This window comes from Nicotiana sylvestris, chromosome 7, assembly GCF_000393655.2.
Source record: "Nicotiana sylvestris chromosome 7, ASM39365v2, whole genome shotgun sequence".
NCBI lineage: Eukaryota > Viridiplantae > Streptophyta > Magnoliopsida > Solanales > Solanaceae > Nicotiana > Nicotiana sylvestris.
The window spans coordinates 158,246,166-158,260,585 of record NC_091063.1 but is presented as its reverse complement, the minus strand read 5'-3'; positions in this window follow the sequence as shown (position 1 = coordinate 158,260,585).

Here is a 14,420-nt window from a genome sequence, read left to right as displayed (position 1 = left end):
TATTGGGCTTAAAAAGTCAAATAATGTAACATCACATCATTGATTTACTTTATACTACAAGAATCGAACCAATCCTATGTTACAAGGATATCATGCCAAGAATGTCAAGTGTAACTCTAAGATTGCTTAATAAATAATTAATTCTTAATTAATGTAAACAATGGTTTAATCAAATTTGTTTCCTCTTAAAGCAAACAATGGTCATGAATATTACGAGGTATTAAAGTATTTTCTTTTTTGATTTGGCAGCTTTTGTAACTGCCTATGAAATTAGTACAAGAATTAATATCCTATGTTTGCTTAACATGTGTTAATTACTTAATTTAATTTCAATTAAGAATGAACTTTAGTTGTACTCCATCCGGTCCACAATAAGTTACCAATTTGCTTTTGGCACTCCCATTAAGAAAATACTAAATTCTATACAAAAATACCTAGTATGACTAAACTACCCTTAATTAAATATTTAATGTAAGGAGTAAGAAAACTTTTTTAAGAATATGTACATAAGGTTAATTTTGTAAAAACAAATTGAATTTTTTCTTGATTATATAAATGAATACTTATTTTGGACTAAAATAAAAAAATAAATTGATCACTTATTGTGAACCGAAGGAAGTAATAAAATAATAATTGCCGCATTAAGCTAGATATAGAATTTTACTAGATCCAAAAGAAGAATAAGATTGACAGACGTATTAATAACGCTAGCGTAAACAAAGATGTAATCAATTTTTTCCTTTTTCCTCTTAACGAAAACAGTGCTTAATTATAGCTTGGAAATATATTTACGATATATGCAAAGAATTTTTCTCTTCCGATTTGGCGGCTCTTGTATACGAGAAAATTTGTTACAGGGAATTATGGAGGTCGAGCATTAAAGTTGTAGGTTAGAGGAAAGTTGTGAATATTTCTACAGCACAATAGAATGAGACTAGCCAGTTAGGAGTTAGACTAAGAATGTCATTGGTCGGCTATTGATGCAGGGCTTTACCTGCTAATTTTACTATACCAACCATCTATTTCGTATTTCGTATTCTGTATTTCATATCTCTTATACTGCTGTTATTTTATTATGCATTTTTATGGTACTAATATATTTGCTCCTGTTGCTTTTTTTGAGCCGAGGGTCTCCTGGAAACAGTCTCTCTACCCTTCGGGGCAGGGGTAAGGTATGCGTACATATTACCCTCCCCAGACCCCACTTGTGGGATTATACTGAGTTGTTGTTGTTGTATTATTAGTCCCATGTTATCTTAACGTATGGCAATTAAATACAATATTTAATGAACATTGTTGTAATAAAAAAATTAATTGCCGTATGAAGGCAGGTATAGAATTTTACTAGATCTAAAAAAGAAATGAGATTGTCGTCTAATCTTAGATATTTTCTTCAAATTGACTAGTTAGGTTTATTCCTCATGAACCTAGTTAAGGTTGTTTTCATCGTCTTATTCTAAGCACCTTCCAAATTAGGTTAGCCGTTGGGATATTTAATTATAGAGTATGACCAAAAGTTTTTTTTCTTAAAAAAAGATGTGTAGATATTTTAAGAAAATTTCGATTTGGACCATTAGAGTTAGACCACTAAGAGTTACAGTAGGATGAATGTGGTCTTTTTATATTTAATTAAAATTTTCAAGTACGAATTCTGAAAATGAAAAAATTCAGGTGAGGAACGCTTCTCCTTTAATGGATCTTACATGGTGCGAATCCGAATCAATCGGGATAGACCATTGGAACTTTCGACAACTGTGGTAGCTGACTAATACCATGCTTCATCTTTCCTATTACAATTTTTTTTTTAATGGTTATATCTTGGAACATTTTGTTATGTATAAGTATTCTTTTGATTCTGGCTCTTGTAACGTTACCTAACTAGTGCGCATAAATTGTTCATCACAGAGTGCTCACCCAAAGGGCAAAGATTGTAACAAAGGCCGTAGCATCTATAGGTTTTTTCCTTCGATTCCAAAAAAATGTTACTTAACAAATAGTACGAAAAAACTGTCTCTTTACCATCAGTCCATTGTTGCTTAAAGTTTGTTAATTAATACCAAACAAGAACATTTTTTTTTTAATAATAATAATAATAATTGCCGTACCAAGCTAGATAGAATAACACTAGCTCCAAACGGGGAATGAGACTGTCGTTTAACCTTTGTTTTTTCTCTTCCAATTAACTATTTCTTTGGATACTCATAAGATTTATTCCTCATTAAACCTAGTATTTTCTTAGGTATTGTCATATTTTATGCATCCTGTAAATTAGGTTAGCCATGACATACTAAATGATGTAGTATAATACTAGCTTTTTTGACGATATTTGGGACAAGGGGGGAGTGACCTCTATAGTGGATAAGATGAGGGAAGCGAGGTTGATGTGGTCTGAACATGTGAAGAGAAGCACATATGCTCTAGTGACGAGGAGTGAGAAGTTGGCGATGGTGGATCTAAGGAGTGACAAATGTAGTATTAGTATTATTTTCGTATTTTCTTGTTTTTAGTTTTCTATTACTACCTGTTACGACTTCTTTTTTCATGGTTTCTCCACTACCATATTTACTTTTCATGACTGTTGAGATTATGCTTTCCTTGAATCGAGTATCTATCAAAAACAACCTCTTTATATTCACAAAGTAGGGGTAAGATCTGCGTATACACTACTCTTCCCAGATTCCACATATAGAATTTTATTGGGTATGTCATTATCATATATATAGTATAGTAGTAGTATAATACTAGCTTTTGATTTAAAAAACGCGTATAGTTTTTTTAAGGATATTTCACCTAGACTATTTAAAACTATCGACGTGTGGAGATAACGCAACAAGTAGGGGTGTTCATGGCTCGGTTTGGATCGGTTTTTTCCTAAAAAGAAACCAAACCAAATAAGTCGGTTTTTAAATATTAGAACCAAACCAAACCAATTAAGTCGGTTTTTTCTCGATTCGGTTTATGTCGGTTTTTTGATTTTTTCGGTTATTTATCGGGTTTTTCTTAAATATAAGACATACACTACCAAACACATATTTCGGCGACCACATTTTCAACGTAACACTATCAAATCAATTGCCCTTTGAGAAATCTGTTATTTACCAAGATATATTGATGATAATTGAATCAAATAGTGATGAATGATTTAAGGACTCAATTAAAAATATACTCCCTCCGTTTCAATTATGTGAACCCATTTGACTGGGCATGGAGTTTAAGAAAAGAGAGAAGACTTTTGATCTTGTGGTGTAAAATGAGGCACATATATTTTGTGTGACTATAAATCATTGTGTAAAGGTAAATTGTTTCTAAATAAGGAAACAAATCATTCTTTTTGGCACGAACTAAGAGAAAATAGGTTCACATAAATTAAAACGGAGGGAGTGTTATTTTTAACATGAAATAGATTCTTACACTTAATAAAAGAATACTACCAATTAAACTAGAATGTAAAGGTAAAGAACTGTACTAAATGTGCAAACGATTAATATTTACTATAAAAATTTTAAAATTTTGTATAAAAATATACATATATATAGGTGTAATAATAAATTTAAAATAGCTACTCCTATATTCAGTTTGGTTCGTTTTTTTTAATTAAAACCAAATCCAAACCAAATTTGATCGGTTTTTAAATTTCAAAACCAAAACCAAACAAAACCAAAAAATATCGTTTTTTTTGGCCGGTTTGGTTTGGTTCGGGTTTTCGGATTTTTATGAACACCCCTAGCAACAAGTAACAAATAATAGTAACAACAATGTATTATGGTAACGGGCGCGAATGACACAACATGTAGTAATAAAGAACCATGAATAAGATAATACTAAAATAGTCCTAATACTACTAGTAAGCGTAGGAGGAACACACTACTATCCGTTAACCTATAACCCTAATCATCGACCTCCACACATTTCTTTCGTGATTCATATCCTCCACACCATTATAGATGAATTAAACTATATTAGTGTTGAAGTGCTTTAGCAGTCCTTAATATTTTGCCTAATTAAATGATCTTTTAGCTATTTTTGAAGTGTAAAAACAACTCTTAAACATAATACTCTTAACATTTAGTTTGGTAATGTTGAATCTTCATAATTCTTATTAGCATATATTATGAAGTGCAAAAATTGTTAAGTTGAGCAAAAAAAAGTTACTCCATTTGGGGAATCAAATAAGGTTTTCTTTGATTATTTTTTATGTATATAAATTTTAAATATTTTGAATTGTTAACTATTGTGACTTATAATACTTTTTATATAGTTTCTAAATATATAACTTTTATTTCAAAAAACTTAGGGATTTTGTGTCTGAATTCACAACGAAAATTAGTTAATTTGACCCTCGTACTCCTAAAAAATTAAAATAAATCGAAGCAGGAGGAGTATATAACACCAGTTCTTTTTAAAGAAAAAAATTCTAACTATTCAAAAATTATAATTGCAAGTTATTTTCCTGCAATTATACCATAAGATCGACCTTTTGTGTAATTAATCATTTTTACTATTCAGAGGTCACTCTTTGAACCAAAAATGGATAGAAAACAAAGTGATTTCTCTAATAGTTGATGCAACAAATGTAGAATATGTTATTCTGGCTATAATTATGAATATTTTCAATTTTAATTTGTAGGAAATTATACTAAATGTCTTCATCAAGTTCTATTCTTCACTTGAAATCTACTGTTATCTGATTCGAATATTGTTCATAATTGTGTCTCATCATTTCTTGTCTTTTTTTGACATGAAAAGAGATGAAAAAGAAGAAACAAGACAAGCATAATTAAAAGTTGACAACTCAATATTAGAATAGAACTCCTTTACTATTTGTTTATTTTATTTATTTATTTATTTTTGCGTGTGAAGTGAGTAAAGAGTGGACTATTCATAATATCCACTATTCAAAATTAGACGTTTCATTTGATTTATTAAACTTCCTCTGTCCTAGTGTATGTGAGACGATTCGGGATATGAGAGTCAAATTATCTAAAAAAAAATTATATGAATTCAGATACAAATATTTTAAAATAAAGTTTAAATATTTAAAAATTACATAAAAATAGTATATTTTGCAATAATTAAATATTTAAAATATATAAAAGACATGAAAAAATTCACAATCAAAGAAAAATCCTATTAACTTCTCAAATAATGATTGTATCACATAAAGTAGAATAAAGTAGCAGATATTTCAGAAATTATGTAAAAATACGATATATTTAATGAATTTTTGTAAAGAGTATTTTAATCTGACCCTCGTTTAGTGGCATTCTGATGTTTGACTATAATTTCATATTTGTGCTTAATTGAGTCTGTTTTATGTGTAGGTACGTTAAAGACGAAATTAGGAGCAAAGTAAAGATTTTATGTGTATTTTATACCCCACTAGAAGGGATTTATGATTATTCCGTTATGGAATATATAAGGATCAAAGTTAACATACAAAGTAAGACAAAATAAACAAATGCAAAGAATTAAAAAGAAAGAAGAAAGAGAAGAAGTGAAATGAGAAACCCGGGCGTGAGTTTGCAAAGAAGAAAGACAAGCAAAGCAAATGAGAAACGAAGCAGCCGAGGCAGGCGTCGCGAGCCAAATTGCTCGCGTTAGAGCAGGCGCACAGCATACTGCGAGATGGAGCGCGCTTTTGAGCTCGCGAGGCGCGGTCTAAGCGAGGTGTTCGCGTGTTCCGGGTTGCAAAATCTATTTTGTCTCTTATTTGATTTTTGACTTGATTATTTCATTTGGATCTTTTCTCTATGTTTGACTCAAAAGATATTAAAACTTTTTTGAACAAATCAATCAAAGATGAATGAGTAAATCTTAGTCAAACTTAATTGATTCCAGATCGAAAGATTTAGTAGTAATAATTACATATGGGACGAATGAACTATCAACAATCTTATTAAGATTCAATACTGCCTTCTTCATCGATGGATGCGGAAGGAGGATTACAATTGTTTTTCCTCTTCGGATACAAGAATGGAGCTTTTGTTCTTATTTTTCTTGTCAGAAAGATGGAGAAGCCCTCCCCCCTGCTGAAAACCTTCCCGGGCTATATACCCGGAAAACCTTCTTGGGCTATATATATATAGTCGAAACCTCTTGATCCCCGTCGTGACTTGGTGCGCTTGGGTCGGTGGTGTGTTCTGGTCGTGACTCTAGGCATTGCTCTTTTCGATGTGTCGGATATCTTGGAGGAGACATGAAGTGGACCCTATTGACTTCCACTACCCGATTGCTAAAAAGGGGTCGTGGGCAATTTGGTCGTGGTGGTCAGATTTTGACCAATACAGTTAGTTCTTCCATTCGTCGGGGTCGTCCTTTGTCGGGCTCGATGGACGGATCATGTTTGCAGCGTAGTCGAGAGGAATTTGACCCCCAACTTTCCGTTCCTTTGTCGTGTTCTGTGGATTTTTTGGCGGGGTGGAGGTGTTCTTTCGGCACTCGTGGACCGTTGCAATGGTTTCGGAATAGAAACGCCGGTTTGGCAAATGAAGCATTGGTTCGTGTATGCCACCATTACGACACACGTTCCTGGGGAACTGAAACGTTTCATGCCCCATCAAATTCAAATGGCGACTCTTGGATTTTGTACTCGGAGAATTTATGTCTCTTGTAAATAGGGGAACTTTGTCATTTGATTGATTCCCTTCATCATCCGTTTGAGAGAGTTCTTCAGATATCGCTTTTTCAGATACATCTCGAATTCTTGCTTTCCTTCCTACTCACTGAAACCTTTCGTTCTTTCTTTGTATTACTTTTCTTTGGAGAGTTTTCTGCTAAAAAATGGCCGGTGGTTCTTCTCGTGATGGTCTCCCTGATGCCGATCCGATACCAGAGAGTTCTGTTTAGGTCACCGGAGAAGTGGATGCAGTGGATGATGAAGAGATTCTCTTGGTAGATGAGATTCTGCCTTGCCCCAGGAAGGACACGACTGACATCAGCTTCGACAGTGGAGCGGATCCGGAACACGTCACTTCCGTTGTGAGAGAAAGAGGAATTGTAGATTTGAGGGAACGGTGGAGAATCCCCAGTTTCATCGAGATACGGCCGGTGGAGAGGGATGACAGAGTTCACTTTGACTGCCCCGGATATTGTATGTTCTATGCCTACCCCTTCATTGTCGGGTACACACTTCCTCTTCCCATGTTGATGGTAGATTTCTATCGTTACTACGAGGTGTGCCCTGCTCAGCTTTTGCCTTACTTGTACAAGTTGTTTCTTATGTTGCTCAAGTATGCGGAACTTGCTGGTCGTGAGGTCACTTTGGGCCATATGTTGAGCATTTTTGCTCCATAACTGCTTCGAGGTATGATGATTCAGGCACGTCCTCGGGGATCGAAAGGTCTGGTGGTGAAGATGGATGACAGAACTAATCATCATTTCTATGAAAATTATTTTTATGTGCGGACTGAGCATATTGTGGCGGACTCGACGGGATTCCCCGAGAGATGAAACTTTGCCCGTAAGTTTGCATCTTTAATTAATGGAATGTTTGACCATCTTCCTCAGATATTAAACTGCTATATTTTTCTGCAATTGAGAGATTGCCCCCGCCGCCTGTCGAAGGGATTCATGAATGGGTGGAGGCCATTCTTCCCCATACAGTGGGAGTTCGCACTTGGTCAACTTTTCACGAGAGGTTTGGACGTAGGCCCCTTACAGGTGAGATGACGTCCTCATCTACCGTCTTTCCTCTTTTTTTTTGTTTAGCCTCTTATGCACCATTCATCATTGTCAGAGAGGGTGCGGAGAGAAAGGTCCCCTCAGCTAGCCTTTCGACAGTAGGCCGCATCCGCTCGTCTTGTCGTTGTACCCACTGCACGCCCTTCATCGAGGGCTGCTTCAGTCGAGTTTGCAGCCTTGGTTACTCCATCGAGGGCCGCTTCTCAGGACGAGATCCAGAACAATGTCGTCTGTCTTACGAACGAGTCACTATTGACTGGAGAGGAGAAAGGGCCGTCGAAGAGATGGAGAGCAGAGTTTGAGATGACACCTCCGACAGTGATTTACCTGGATGACTCTCCGCCGACGGGCTTGGGAGAAGGTGTTGTTACAGCGTCTCTCATAGAGGCGGAGAAAATTGTTGACGTTGGCACCAACAGTCAGCGATCGAAAACTCCGGCTGCCGTCATGGCTCAGCTAGAAAGCCTTGCTATTACTGGCGATCAACGCTTTGTTATGGTAGAGAACTAGACCTCGGGCGTCGCTGTAGTGACTTCGGATGTTCCCTCCTCTTCTGCAGCGGGTCGTGCTCCTCCTTCGGTAGTGAAAAGGGGAAAAGGTGTGGCGATTGACGAGTATGAGTCCGAGTCAGACCTGGATCCTTATGATGTCAGGATGTTCGAGGAGGGCCTTACTCATTCGATGGTTCATGCGTGAGGCTCAACTCGTATTCTCCAGATCCCTTCCAGTATTAACCTCTTGGCGGAGGGGGAGAATCTGGTGCCATAATTTAGCCTATTATGTTCGGAAGCTGAGAATGAGTCCCTTTGGGATATCCCTGATACTGAGTTGAGGGACGAGGTGGCCATCATGGGCTTGAGGGTACATTGCATTTGGCTTTCATTTTAAGTTTTTCCCTTTGTTCGAAAGCATCAGTTTAACTGTCTTTCTGTTTTCCAGACGTATATGGTGGAAGTGGAAAGCATTCGTAGGGCCAACACTCGGTCGAGGATTTTCTTGTAGATGCTGGAGAAATATCGTCGCTATCGCAACAGATGTCGCGAGTTGCACGAACGGTTGAGGATGGATCCCCGTAATCAGGCTCTGGGCGAGGAGTTGGAGAAAAGGGACCGGGAATTGATGCAGACGATCCGTAGCAAGAGTGAACTTGAGGAGCATCTCCGAATCAAGGATGAGGAGCTCGAATTGGGTAAGGGGATCGCTGCAGAGTGTGAGCATTTGCAGGGCAAGTTGAGGTCTATGCAGTCGAAGATGGACCAGAATTTGGTCCGAGTCGAGGCGATGAGCGCAGAGTGGAAAGGGAAGTTGACCGTGATTGAGAGCAAGGTTGCTGGTTTGGAAAACATTGAGAGAGCATGGTCTGAGGCTTTGGCAAGGGCGGCGGCCCTGGAGGATACTATCCACATATTTCAATTTGAACAAGAATCGGAGAGGGCGACAACTACTCTTATGGAGGCAAGGCTCGAGGAGCGAATCAGTACGATTGATCAGGAGGCTTCGGTCCTGGGAGATATGGTCGCGACCCTGTAGGTGGAGAACGAGCAACTAACGGCTTAGGTTGGATCATCTTCCCCTGGCGTCCCCGCCAAGTGCATGAGCTCTGGGTTTATGCCGAAGCCCAGCGGGACATATACATGGGTTTGTGGGAAGCAGGCACCGTGCCTAAGGCTGCTTACGAAAAAGCGCGAGCGAAAGCTCGCGAGGCTTGCATCAACTATGGATACGACGTGGCGACACCCGAAGCTAATGAGGGTATGGATGGTGATGATGATGAACCTTGTCGGGATGATGATCACAGTGGTGATGATGATGGCGGTGATGACACCGAATGAAGAATGTTGTCCTTTGTTTTTGTTTTTATTCCGTTTGTTGATTGGCATCCGTTCGTTCCGTCTTTTCTTTCTTTTTTTTATATTTGTTGGCCTGGGCCATTTGTAAGCGGTGGTAGCCCGCACTATGACATTGCATAAATAAAAGTTTCCTTCTTCGTTATTTGCTTTGTGCTTCAATTTTTATTCCAACTGTTCGTGGCCTTGGTTCAAGGTAGGGGCTCACCCGACGAGTCTCGGTTTTTTCTTTTCCTTCGGTGGTTGTCGAACTCTTTCCTTTTTTGGTGAAGTTACTTGACCTTAAAGGGTGTTATTTCGAACTTATCGAAATTACAGCCCGTCACGGTTCGAGCGAGGTCGAACCTCTCCTTTTTTTGATGGCGGAGGCCCTTGGATTTAATGGGTGTTATTTTGAACTTATCGAAATGACAGCCCGTCGCGGTTCGAGCGAGGTCGAACCTCTCTTTTTTTTTCTTTGATGGCGAAGGCCCTTGGCCTTAAAGGGTATTATTTCGAACTTATCAAAATAACAGCCTGTCGTAGTTCGAGCGAGGTCGAACCTCTCTTCTTCTTTTTTTCTTTGATGGCGAAGGCCCTTGGCCTTAAAGGGTGTTATTTCGAACTTATCGAAATAACATCCCATCGCGGTTCGAGCGAGGTTGAACCTCTATTTTTTTCCCTTTGACGGGGAAGGCCCTTGGCCTTAAAGGGTGTTATTTCGAACTTATCGAAATAACAGCCCGTCGTAGTTCGAGCGAGGTCAACCTTTCTTTTTCTCTTTGATGGCGAAGGCCCTTTGCCTTAAAGGGTGTTATTTCGAACTTATCGAAATAACAACCCGTCGTAGTTCGAGCGAGGTCGAACCTTTCTTTTTCTCTTTGATGGCGAATGCCCTTGCCCTTAAAGGGTGTTATTTTGAACTTATCGAAATAACAACCCCTCGTAGTTTGAGCGAGGTCGAACCTTTCTTTTTCTCTTTGATGGAGAAGGCCCTTGGCCTTAAAGGGTGTTTATTTTGAACTTATCGAAATAACATCCCGTCGTAGTTTGAGTGAGGTCGAACCTTTCTTTTTCTCTTTGATGGAGAAGGCCTTTGGCCTTAAAGGGTGTTATTTCGAACTTATCGAAATAACAGCCCGTCGTAGTTCGAGCGAGGTCGAACCTTTCTTTTTCTCTTTGATGGCGAAGGCCCTTGGCCTTAAAGGGTGTTATTTCAAACTTATCAAAATTACAGCCCGTCGTGGTTCGAGTGAGGTCGAACCTATCTTTCTTTTTTTCTTTGATGGCGAAGGCCCTTGGCCTCAAAGGGTGATATTTCGAACTTATCGAAATAACAGCCCGTCGTAGTTCGGGCGAGGTCGAACCTTTCTTTTTATCTTTGATCGCGAAGGCCCTTAGCCTTAAAGGGTGTTATTTAAAACTTATCGAAATAACAGCCCATCGTAGTTCGAGCGAGGTTGAACCTTTCTTTTTCTCTTTGATAGCGAAGTCCCTTGGCCTTAAAGGGTGTTATTTCGAACTTATCGAAATAACAGTCCGTCGTAGTTCAAGCGAGGTCGAACCTTTCTTTTTCTCTTTGATGATGAAGGCCCTTGGCCTTAAAGGGTGTTATTTCGAACTTATCGAAACAACAACCCGTCGTTGTTCGAGTGAGGTCGAACCTTTCTTTTTCTCTTTGATGGCGAAGGCCCTTGGCCTTAAAAGGTTGTTATTTTGAACTTATCCAAATAACAGCCCGTCGTAGTTCGTAATTCCTGGAGAGTCGGGTATCTTTAGTGAAAGTCCCGGTTTGGTTGGTATTACTTGCATCAGATGGTTCAACACTGGTGGACATGATGTGTCAACATTTTGCACAGTCTCACGCTATGCGTGTGTTATAGTTTCTCGTCCAACTTCGGCCGCTCAGCTTGGAGATACTGCCAGCCGAGAGGGTTTCGGCTGTACCGAAATAGTTTTTGTTCTTCAATCTAGATGTCCCTTCGTACGTTCGCCCATGTGGATCTTATGTACCTGTTCTGACGAAGGGTGTGAGGCGAGGGTGAGATGTTGTCACGAACCAGACCCCGATCCGGTCGTGATGGCGCCTCTCGTGAAGATAAGGCCAGCTAACCAACCCATTTCGCCTTTTTAGAATAGTTAATATTAATAAATAGTTTTAGCATAATTAACTAACCACAGTCTAAACAAAAGTTTGCTTTATTAAGTGCGGAATACAACCCAAACACAGCCCAAACCGGGGTGTGACAATTCACGAGCATCTATTAGAGTATAAATACAACTGCAAGGCTTGAAACATATAAAATAGGACCGATAAACAAAAGGAAGAAATGCGGTGCTGCGAACGCTAGCAGTCACCTCACTAAACTCCGATAACTTAGCCTCCGACCAGCTCAAAACCCGCTACCGGGTGAACAAATACCTGCATCTGCACACGAGGTTCAGGGAGTAAAGTGAGTAATAAAGGTAAATAATATCTGAGCAGTAAGAAATCACGTAAAACAAACCATCATGCTGTATAGAGCAGTCTAAAACCCTTTGAGTAAAAGTAGTGAAACTATGAAATCCTTGGAAAAACATCTTAGCTCAGTTTAAACCTCTTTTAAAAATGACCTTTTTAATGGTTACGCAAATGAGTGAAAAACAAATAGTGCAGATAAGCACGAAAATCCGCCCCTCGGGAACAACACTCAATTAACAGATAATGCCAGCCAATCAGATAGATATCACATGAAGTAGCACAAACAATAGATAATGGCAGACAAATAAAATAAAGTAAACACATAGAACAGTACCAGCACCGCTACGGCGTGCAGCCCAATCCATATATCGCTGCGGCGTGCAGCCCAATCCATATATATCGTCGACTGCGCTCACTAGGGGTGTGCAAATTCCGAGAGGGTCCCCTTATGGCCAAAGCGCAATATCAAGCCATATCGTGACATCAAAATCTAGGCCCTCGGCCTCACATCAGTATCAGTATAACATTGTTGCGGCGCGCATCCCGATCCCTTAGTATCCTCACATCTGGCCCTCGACCATACTCAGTCCAGAAATCACATAATCCCCTCAGGCATTAGTAAAAACAGTAGTTCTCAGCCCAAAATATCATTTAATATATCATTTTAGTTTTAAAACTGAGTAAAAGTGGCTGAGTTGTAAAACAGTACGATTGAGTTCAAGTAGTAGGTCAAAACAGTGAAGAATAGTGATAAAAATCCTCGGAGGGTTCAAATAGTTGGATCGAAGCCCAAATATGGCAATCAATCCAAATAATGATGATAACAAATAAGTTTCAATCAAATACGCGATAAAAGCGTCAATCGGGATGGACCAAGTCACAATCCCCAATAGTAAACGACCATACGCTCATCATCAAGCGCGTGTCTCACCTCAATATAGCACTACGATGTGCGAATCCAGGGTTTCTCAGGATATCATTTACAATTATTACTCACCTTGAACCGGCGAAATCTCTAGCTCGCGACGCCTTTGCCCCTCAAATCGGCCTCCACGCGCGTTGAATCTATCCAAAATTAGAACGAATACATCACAATATGCTAAGGAAACAAAGCCCATTAAATTCGACCTCAAATGGTCCTTCAAATCCCAATTTAAAAGTTTTAAAATCCCAAGCCCTGGTTCTTCCATTTTTAGCCTAATTCCATGAATTTCTAGGTAAATATCACAATAGAATCACGTTTTAGGTTCAAAAATCTTACCTCCAATCAATTCTCCATGAATCCCTCTTCAATTTCCCTCAAAGAGCTCTCAAAATACTCAGCTATGGAGGAATAATGGCTCAAAATCGCGGATGAAATATTTTATAAACTTTCTGCCCAGCTCTGAACTTCTTTCATCGCGATCGCGGCCCAAGCCTCGTGATCGCGGCCCAAGCCTCCCCCACTTAAACATACGTTCGTCCTCGAACGTACCCAGAGTTGTTCTAAAAGCCAACTCGTAGATGAATAACTTTACCATGCATATACCCGGGGGTGATCTCACGTCACCCTATCTCATATAGGTCCGATAGCACATTGCAACTGAAATTACACAATCCAGTCTGGCCCATAAGCCATAGAACCATATTTCCACTTCTAAAACCATCAATACGATCAAAACCTCACACCTATACTCTGAATAGACCCGAACCAACTGTAATAACCCATGCCTAAAACCTCGGGAGCAATCCCATGATATACCACATAACTCAAATACTCGTAGCGATAACTTCTATTCACAGCAGCTGCCCACAACAATCGAATACTGGTAGAAAACCTCTTATCAACTAAAGTCTCATTCCAACACTTTCATATACTGCCAACGATAAATGAAATACGCACTAAACCACGACCATTTCTCAGATCAACCATTCATGAAGTTACTTCTCCCCTGGCAAATACCATAGCAAATTTTTGAGCCGAACCTCAATCTTATCCTTCCAATATGTTGAAATCGAATCCATTCGTATTCATTAATGATCCCAACGATCTCCTTTAATCCAACACACCACTCTGGTGACATGACACATCAATAGAGGCCTAAGCCACAACTGGCATAATACGCGCACCAATAAGCAACGGTCCTAACATACTCAAATCATGAAAATGACTCAATGAAAGAGTTGTACCTCAAGCTCACCCGTACCACCACAATACAAGATTGAGGACCCGTCTCACATCATAGAAATAGAACACCCGAATCTAACCCGCAAGGTCATATCTCCATATAGCTTTGCTGCAAAATGCGTGATCCTATCCAAACACTGTTCTACATGAAATGTCTCAAGTCAATATGCTCGAAATTGACAACCACGCACAATTTGACACCTGGAACCAAAGCAAATCACTACACCCATGGTGAAACAAGTAACATATATCACGCAGACCCGATAGGATATAACCGATACGCCAT